Raw genomic sequence first — 10,450 nt, 5'->3', positions numbered from 1 at the left:
TCAACCAAGGTTTAAATAAAATGTGACCATTTTATAGTCTTCTGGGTTTTTTTTAATTATTTAAGACCTTTATTAACGGGTGCTTGCCGTTTGTTGATTTTTTTGAAAAAATCAAGTTGTAAACTTTTCATTACAAATTAAAAATGAGGTTCTTAAAAATCTCAACTTGACCAGATATGAAACAATTTAAAAACCTTTAAAGGTGTATTGAGAAAAACCAGGTTTGTTTTTTTTTTAAAAAAAACACATTTGTCATTACCAAAAAGAGACGTCTTTAGGTAAAAATAATAAAAACCCCATGCTGCATAGATAATGCAGATAGTTCTATTTATCTGGTCAGTGGGCAAAAAGCAAGCACTTAAGGTCTTCAGCTCCAATCTTTTGTTCATTTCTTATTGCTGGAATTTCATCTTCATTTCTTCGTGTTGGATGACTAAACCGGATGATGGTAGAGATGGTAAGCCGGCATTTACTCAGCCCCGCCCTGCTCAGCCTCGGGAGCGGACGAATTCTCAGCTGGTGGATCGGCTGCTTTTGTCTCTTTGCCATCGTTGTGGTTTAGGGTTTTCTGGGCGTCTGAGTCGGTAATTGACGTTGCGGCGGTACCGACGTTGAGGTGGCTGCTGACCTTGGGTCTCAGCTCCTTGATTTTCCTTATCTTCCTCATTGCCATCCTCTCTAGGCTGTCTTTGGCGAGGAGGACCCCTACGGAATCGTGGTCTATAACCCCGATACCTATTCTGTCTCACTGGTCTGCCTTGTTCTCCTGCACCCTGGTTGTCAGCACCTTCCATCCCTTCTCCCTGCACAGGAGGGTTGGAATACTGCGGTCGACGCCCATAGGGTCTCCGCATGTAGTAAGGTGGGAACCGTCGCCTGCGGTAGGGCCGGCGCTGTTGGGCCTGGCCTCAGGAGCACTTTCCGATCCCTCGTTCTTCTCCCTACTCTCACTATTCTGGTAATTCTGCTGGTAATTGCGTAGAGGACCCCTGCGACGTGGATAGCGTCTATAATGGTTACGGTCTGCTGCATATTTACTGCCTTGCACTGGAACTCCGCCAGGGCCTGTCACATTTGCTGCCTCCGCACCCTTTTCTCCTTCAACAACATCAAACTCCACAGTCTCTCCATCTCCTACACTGCGAAGGTACTTCCTGGGGTTATTCTTCTTTATGGCAGTCTGGTGTCCAAATACATCTTCCTTGGTGTCATTCCTGTTGATGAAACCATATCCGTTTCTTACATTGAACCATTTTACTGTTCCCAAAACCTTCGTTGCGATGACCTTCTTGTCCCCGCCGGCAGGCGCCGCCGATGTGAGGCCGCCCGGGCCGCCGCTGCCCGTGGTGCCGGGCTTGGTGTCAGCAGCGCTGAGGGCGGGGGCGGCGGGCGGCTGCTGGGTCTCGGCCTCGCTGCTCGTGGTTGCGGTGATGGTGAGTGGGGCCGGCTGCGGCAGCTACGGCTCCTCCCGGGGTGTGATGGTAACTAGGCCGGCGGCGGCGGTGGGGCTGCTCAGGGCTCTCTGGGGTCCGCTCTCCGCTCCCGCTACGGATCGAACTCTAGTCTTCTGCTTTTTTTAATGAGATGAAAAGGAGAAAGGCAATTTGGCAGTATCTACAACCTAAAATCTTGGAGCGTTTCCCTAAGCCAACAAGTCTGCTTTTGCCTTATTTTGTACAAGCTATCAGTAAGAAAACCTTACAGAATTTATTCCTAAAAATGTCTTCCTTCTTTACGCTGGATATGTGAATGATTCTCCAGGGTAGCAAATTTCACTGTTTCATTATGTGGCAAATAATCAGCTTTGGTAAATAAAATTTTCTTTTTAAATGCCTTAGAAATCATCAAAAACTTCATGCATAAGTCTGACAAGGGAAAATACATCCAGGATATATATTCTTTCAATCAAGACATATTCTGGAAAAATTATTTTGGTGGAAAAGAATTTAAAATTAATATAGTTCTTTTAAAAATCAGCATATTAATCATTGCCCTTCTATCTTATCATTAATAATTATTAGAAGTACTTGAAAGTAGAACTTTGGAATCTTAGTTTATATTTAAAATTTCTCAAATGAGATATTGATAAATTATACTTATGAAATGTAACCATTTCATAATATTTTAGCACAGAGATATAGAAAAATGCTTGGAAAAAAGATCAATTTTATATGTTTATAAAGACAGTAAGTAGAGAAAACATATACAACATTAATATTAAGATAATTTTTAAGTAAAGTCTTTGAAAATACCAAAAAACAAAAGGTTGGGTTTAAAAACAGAAGTCAGCATTATAGCCCCATTTTTTTTCTCAATTATGTGCCTTATTAGATAATAGAAAATATTGCTCTTGAATTGCCTAGACATTGTGTCAAATTACGCAAGATTAATAGTATCATGTCTATAGCAATAGGGATAAATTTTTTTATCCTATTTAACATTTCATATAGCAAGTTACTCACGCATTCAACTGTAATGTACCTGTAAACACAAGTCAGTTAGGCAGAATGGGCAAAATTCAGCCAGATCCCAGTATGGAGCTATGGAAAAATAATTATTTCTCTGTTTCCTGGCCCTATGAGATAAGAGAGATCTCAATTTCAACAACATTTTACTTAATTCACATATGTTTTTCAAGCATTTGGAGCAGAATTAGGTATTGTTTGATCTAATACCAAATTTATGTATCCTTTCTTCTAAATCAGCTGATTGCTCAAGTTCAAAAACAAACCATCATTTAATATGAAATTTAAAGAAGGAAAGATTATTTCTGTAGTTTTCTTTTCTTTCCATTGACTTAACATAAAACAAAAGAAAGCAATGGTGCATACAATCATGACTGAGAAAACATCCCCGAAAAGGAATGTTTTGTAAATATCAGAAATTCTCTACAGGGGGCGCCTGGGTGGCTCAGTTGGTTAAGCGACTGCCTTCTGCTCAGGTCATGATCCTGGAGTCACAGGATCGAGTCCCACATCGGGCTCCCTGCTCAGCAGGGAGTCTGCTTCTCCCTCTGACCCTCTTCCCTCTCATTCTCTCTCTCTCAAATAAATAAATAAAATCTTTAAAAAGAAAAAGAAATTCTCTACAGGAATAGAAACATAATGAGCTGTTCTTTGAACATAAATTGGAAAAGACAAATTATAAGATAGTATTGTAAAACTGTTGATATCACTTTTCAACTCCTTAATTTTGTTCCCTTTCTGATTTAAATAAACCTGAAAAGTCAAGGCTATATTAGTCTTGAATCACTAAATTTATGTCCACTGAGTAGAAAGAAAACCACTTTCACATACTCACCAGCTTTAACAAAAGGGGCTGAGTTGATTTGTAAATGAAAACTGGAAAAATTATATGAAGTTTCAGGCTAACAATAACATAATTTAAATAAAACTAGTTTATTTGAATATCACACACAAACAACTTGCCAAATTTTGACCCACAAAAAAATAAATGCCCAATTCCCAGGCTTTGATTGACATCTATTCTTTGAAGGAAAGTCCAATTGTTACTTATACTAACAGAAGTTATAATATTTAAGTCTATTATGTAAATTTGGGGATATGGAATTCATGAGCCGCTTAAGATAATTAGATTTGGGTCCTCAACTACTATATCATGTCAATACTGGCATTAACTCTTGAGAGCAGAAAGAAAAAACAATCTGCCAGTAGAATTATTTGCCTAAAAAAAAAAAGTACATCTGATTGAAACGGGAGGTTCTAAATCATCTGTTACTCAAAACTAGATACACCGAACGAAGCAAACGAATTACTTATTTCTGTGATGAACCATAGAATATAGTAGTGAGCTTCAGCTGGCTCATACCAGATTATGAATTCTGATTATTTAATTTTCAGGAATTTTCCAAGTTGGTTGTTAAACACAACTATTATTAAAAATTAAATTACATAAATTTACAATTCAGTAAATTTTGCATGTATTAAATACTCAAACCTCATCACTTCCCAATTATTTTATTATATCTTATAATTATCTTTGTTATTGGTATTATTTATCTCTCTCATTTCTATATGGAAGAAATATTGTAGTAGGCCACTGCACACCTCTTCCCAGTTCTATGTTCTTTGACACAATGTCAGTAGCTAAAGTCAGCAGTTGCGAGAATATTTATACCACAGTAATTGGCAAACATTAAACATCCAGTCTTGATAGAGCAGTGTAAACCAAGTATATTATGGCTGTATCTGTTACACTGTGAATAGACAAAATATTAGGAAATATTCTTCCAGTACTTGAAAACTATGATCTGATTCAGCAGAGAAGTTGGTCATGTAATTGGCAATTGAGTGAAATTCCAACATGTGTTTACAGTTTCATTTTGTCTTTCTTAACACAAATAAAAATATCAACCAACAGTAATGTTGAAATACAAGCATCCATCAGTGGCAACTACAGCTTGTCTGTAGATATATAAATTTGGCAAAAACCAAACAAAGCATTATGTGAGACTCAATTGGCTTCATGGAACCTACAGTAAACATTATTGCATACTTTACTATTATTTGTAAACTGTGCACTACACATCCTTTATATCAGTAAAACAATACATTTATATGTATGCACTGTTTTGTTTTGTTTTAGGGAAACCAGTTGTTAACTTTTACCAGCACACCAGTGATTTTTGTGTCACTGTCTTGGCCTAGCATAGGTGAATGAGGAGGTTTTGTTTTGTTTTGTTTTGTTTTGTTTTTTAAGTGTTCTGAACCTGTATGAAGCAGCTGAATCTGCTCAAAGTGAGTAGCATCTGGCTCTTCCCTAAATGCTATAGAAGTCCCCGCATGTTTGCCAGTTAGGAGAAGGAAACTTCTCTGTCACAACTGTGCCCACATTTGATTGCGTAGAAAAATTTGTTATAAACTGAGGTGAACAAATGGCAGATAAGGTAATTGCTCTAATTAAATCATCGATCCCAACAAAAGGGATTAAGAAATTTCAAAGGTTATTAATTCAGAAAACTACAATGTAGTCAAATTCTTCCATCTTTCTGCTCTGCCATTTTCAGAATTTTGATTTTTATGTTTAAAATGGTTGAAACAGCTCCAGCGATCATATTCTCATGGTAAAACATGCAATTGCAGAAGAATACAAACTCTTTCCTTACTTTAGGCAAGAAAAACTTGCAGCAAGCTCTCAACAGACTTTCTTTCATTTTGCATTGTATCACACACACACTCCTAACTCAACTACAGACAAGAGAATTGAACTATCCTGACTGATTCCCTGTCTCATAGTCCCCTAATACACAAAGCATTCTGACACATAAAAAAACTGAAATTCAAAGAAGAAAATGAGGTTTTTGTGGTTTTTTTACTATTTATTTATTTGACGGAGAGAGACACAGTGAGAGAGGGAACACAAGCAAGGGGCGTGGGAGAGGGAGAAGCAGGCTTCCCGCAGAGCAGGGAGCCCGATGCAGGGCTTGATCCCAGGACCCTGGGATCATGACCTGAGCCGAAGGCAGACGCTTAACAACTGAGCCACCCAGGTGCCCCGAAAATGAGGTTTGTAACCAACAGTACTCCTGCAAGAACAACTACAAAGAGAGAACACCCATCTTTGCCCTCAGAGAACTCAATTTTTTTTAAGATTTTATTTATTTATTTGAGAGAGAGAGAGAGAGAGAGAGAGAGAGTGTGTATGTGTGTGTGTGTGTGTGTGTGTGTGTGTGTGTGTGTGTGTGTGTGCTGGGGAGGGGAGGGAGAGAGAGAATCTTAAGCAGGCTCCACGCTCAGGGTGGAACCTGACACAGGCTCGATCTCATGACCCTGAGATCATGACATGAGCCAAAACCAAGGGTCCGATACTTAACCAACTGAACCATCCAGGTGCCCCTCATCTGTTTTTTAATTAAACAGACAAGTAAATGCACAATTACAATTCATTGTGATCAGAATTCTGATAGCCCCTCAGCTGGGTCATCTCAACATTGACTGTGAATTAAAATGGAAATAAAATCTATGACATAGGCAAACATAAATTTACAGTAAAATCCACATGAGTACATACATTCTGATGAGTGAGCCCAAACATATGAGAACTCTAAACTAGGTTCCAATCCCTGCTTCTTCCCATAACTTTGTGTGTAACATTGAACAAATTCTTTAGTTTCCTGATCTTCAAAGAGTGAATGTACATGTTAAGTCAAATTTAAAAGCAAGAGAAAAAGAAATCATATACATGAAGTGATATATCTTATGGGGTCACAATGAATGATCACTATCTTTATAACAATAGATTTTTTTTGCCTCCTCACTAAGACAATATTCACATAAATATTAGAGCAGAGGAACACTGAAAGTGCAGGAATATTTTCAGCTAAATTGGTTAACTTGAAATTAGGTCTCTCGAAGAAAGAAAAGTGTGTATGGAAACTAAAAAGCAAGAATGTGAAAGACAGTTTGTCAGAGGATGCTCCATTTTGGCATCAATATACTTTTGCCTTAAATAAAAAAAAAATTAAAAAAAACTTTCACCTTGCTAAGATTTCAGTTGTTCAATTAATAAATATGTATTGTGTGGAAGGGTTTTCAGATTATTTACTGTCTTTCCAAGTCATCAAGACTCCAGAAAGATCATGGCTCTAGAGGAAAGAAAAGTAAAGCTCCTAACTCTAAGATGATTGATTAAATGAAAGAGTAAATGAGTGAATTTCTTGGTGGTGGCATACTCTCTGCCACCTTATAGCTATAAGCCAAAATGACAGGATCAGCTTTTTAAGACATGAGCCAAAAAGTGAATTTCATTTTCTTTCCTTTTGCTTTCTCCCTTTCTCCATTCATCTACATCTCAGTTTGCAGGCATCATATGAAACATTGTGCTAGGTTCCAGGAATGCAAGTAATTTTCACCATGATCTTAGCTGTCAAAAAAGTTACTATCTAGTGAAATAAAGAAATATATACTCCAATGCAACATACTGAATACCTCAAAAGATGCATGTGCAGCATGGTATAGGAAGCCGCTGGAGCCAAATATAACTTTTTCCAAATATAATATTTTAAAAAAAGATACTAGATAACTGTAATAAATACAATTTTAGAAACATCATCTGTCTGTATGCTTAATTTTCAAAGAAGTAACTATACCTCTTTGAATATGCTATGTCTGCTTCAATAAAATCACTGAACCATAAATTAGAAAAATATCACAACTTTCATCTCTTCTAGGGATTTAGTATCAAGCACCATTGTCTAAATCATTCAAATCACATAGTTGTCTATCAACACTTAGTGATTCCCTAGGGATCAAGAATTCACAACAAACTAACAACCCTTGGCAACCTATGTCAGTATTTGATCTATCATACTGGAAAAGACATTTTCCCTATGTTTGCCCTTCCCTAACAAAAAACACAGTCTATTTCTTCCTTCAGTCCAAACCTGGGAAGATGAAGAACAGGTGAAAAGGGAATGTTACCTTACAAAGTAGCTTTTTTTATTTAAAGAGACTTATCAATTTACCCTCTTGACTTGTCTTTTCAGAATAAATGATGCCAAGTTTTTTGGATTATTAGCTTAAAAACAATTTCCCACCTGTCCAGTCACGTTAAATGGTCTCTAGCCTTTTCTCATTTCCTGAAATGGATTATTTTATTTTATTTTAAAGATATACTTATTTATTTTAGAGAGAGAGAGCATGAGAGAACAAGTGGGGGGCAGAGCAGAGGCAGAGGAAGAGAGAATGTCCAAGCAGACTCCCTGCTGAGCGCAGAGCCCCATGCTGGGCTTCATCTCATGACCCTGAGATCATGACTTGAGCCGAAATCAAGAATCAGATGCTTAATGAACTGAGACACCCAGGAATCTTGTGAAATGTATGATTTTAAGCTGAATATAATATTCAAATAGAGTTCTCTTTCAAAGATTTGTGGAAAATGGTTTTTATAAGGGAAAGCAGAATTACTATTTTTTGAAATTATTAAAACTATATACAAATTTGGGTATTAAAATAATATTCATTTTAAAAATCTAAGATGGAAAGGCATTTATAAAGGTATCCCTTTACTGTAAAAAATTCAAAGGATATATGAGAGGTTGTGTAATTCTGTGAGTCAGCCTATGATAAATCATTATTACGTGCCTTATCAAGCACTAGTTTACTAGAAAAATATAATTCTAAAAAAAAAAACCCTTATAAACGACTGGTAATATCAAGTTATAACTTTTGTGAGCTGCTTTTGAAGTGCTGATACACTTTATTTGACTTGGCGTAGTCCCCTCCCCTAACTTAATTTTTTGTTCTGAATTCTGACTGATTATTAGTGTTCTCCAGTGAGGGTAATTTTCTGTGTTGGACATACTGGCTAAGAGTGGTAAACCTTTAAAAGTTTCTAAAGAAGTTAGAAAGTTTTGGTAAGCAACATTTATTCATCCATGCATACACAACCTTTACTCACAAAAATGTGGGACAGCTAACACACAAGAAAATAGATATAAAATTAAAGAATTAAAAGAAAAAAACTATTAGAAGAAAAAGCCGAGACAAAAAAAATAAATTCTAATATATAAGCCATAACCGGTATAAAAACAAAACAAAACTAGGCTTCATTTTTTATTTAAGCTTGCTAATCAAAGTGAAAGGAGAAAAACATGTTCAGTTACATAACTGCATATATCTCAGAAAGTTTTGTTGTTGTTGTTATTGTTGTTGTTGTTGATAGGATGTAAAGAAAATGCCTTACATAATAAAGTTCACAATCTGAAATGGTCATGTGGAATAAAACCTCAAATTCTTCAAAAAGCAAGTAGAGCAACAGAATTTCACAAGATGCCAACTTTTGTTAACATTACAGCACCGCTCAAGTGAACAGTGGATTCTGTGGATACAAGAACAGGGCTTCCCTATATAGGGCTGGTCAAAATATATATATATAGGGCTGGTCATTTTGAATTAATGAGAATAAACACAATATTTGAAATGCTTGACTCTATTGATAAATGTAATTTTCTGGAATGTTCTCTTGTATCTGATAATCTCATTTGCTTTCTTTTTAGTATTTTTGCAACTGGAAAAATAACTTCTTAAAAATCTTTTTAGGCTTATAGCAAGGCAATGTTGTTTATCTCAGATCTCATTGTGGGTAAACTGCAAGAAAGGGCTGGACACCTGCGTAACTAAAGATATTTCTTATCTGGTATGAGATAAGAGACCAAGAGATAAAGCCCTCTTGTCACTTTTGACTTAAACTAGCTGTCAGCAAAAGTCCTTCCACATTAGAGAACAGATACCACAAGTAGCCCTTATCATATTTTATGTCACATAAAGGCTTATAAAAACAGATTTCTCTTACTTCATTTGTTTCTAGAAGTAAGTGACTCCATCAGAATGTTTGAAAAGCAGAACACTGTAAAATAAAGTCCAGGTCAAGAGCACACCTTCAGAAAGTGAGCCACCACCTTTTCAAGCCATTGATCCAGGATGACTTGGGTACCACTAGTTAGAATTCTGTACAAAAAAAACTCTTAATGTGATATCCTAGAAGTGAGTCCACTGACTCTCATTTATTCCAACTAAACCTGAAATGTTTCTTTGTAAAATAGGTTGCAGTGTAGTCCATGCATTACATGGCCATTCAATAAATGCAAAGATTGTTTAATACCCAAATAACTTTACACACTGACACACACCTTTATTAATGTTATCATTCCCCTCTTACCATCTCCAAGAAACACAGAAAATTTAGCATAATTTCATGTATTCAAAAAGAAAAGTTATTATATTCTGTCTTGGACCCACATATTACAATGTGATGGCAAATTTCAAAGACAATAAGATAGTGTATTCCTGATTTATCATATACATTTTTAGTGCTAGAAACTAGATTTCCTGCCCACATTTTAATATTTAAAAGTACCTAAGATTACCCAGAATAGCCAACACGATATTGAAGAACAACAAAGTTGGAGGTCTGGCACTCTCTGTCTTCAAGACTTATTATAAAGCTACAGTAATCCAGACAGAGTAGTATTGACAAAAGAATAGACAAATCAAGGCAATAAAATAGAAAGCCTAGAAATAGACTTCTTATAAATATAGTCAACTGATCTTTGACAAAAGAGCGAAAGCAATACAATAAAGAAAAGATGGTTTTCAATAAATAATAATAATTTTCAATTATTTCAATAAATAATGTGTGACAACTGGACATCCCCATGCAAAAAAAAAAAAAAAAAAGATGTAGAGACAGACATTATACCCTTCACAAAAATGAACTCAAAATGGATCACAGACCTAAATGTAAGACACAAATTATCAAACTCTTAGACAAAAACATAAGAGGAAACCTAGATAACCCTGCATTTGGCAATGACTTTTTAGATACAACATCAAAGGTATGACAATTAAAGAAAGAATTAATAAGCTGGACTTCATTAAAATTTAAAATTTCTGCTTTGCAAAAGATCCTGTTAAGAAAATAAAAAGGCAAG

The 10,450-nt window shown here is 36.0% G+C and overlaps 1 pseudogene; it reads right to left on the bottom strand.

Annotated features, from left to right (window-relative positions):
- Nucleotides 1–254: 254 nt before the first annotated feature.
- LOC114210978 (Y-box-binding protein 1 pseudogene) overlaps nucleotides 255–10,450 on the bottom strand; it is a 98,003-nt pseudogene continuing 87,807 nt past the window's right edge.

The sequence above is a fragment of the Eumetopias jubatus genome, unplaced genomic scaffold (genome assembly GCF_037043125.1).
Source record: "Eumetopias jubatus isolate StellerSeaLion01/CBP00866 unplaced genomic scaffold, mEumJub1_p1.0 scaffold_8, whole genome shotgun sequence".
Lineage (NCBI taxonomy): Eukaryota > Metazoa > Chordata > Mammalia > Carnivora > Otariidae > Eumetopias > Eumetopias jubatus.
This window is presented reverse-complemented; position numbering and strand designations above follow the sequence as displayed.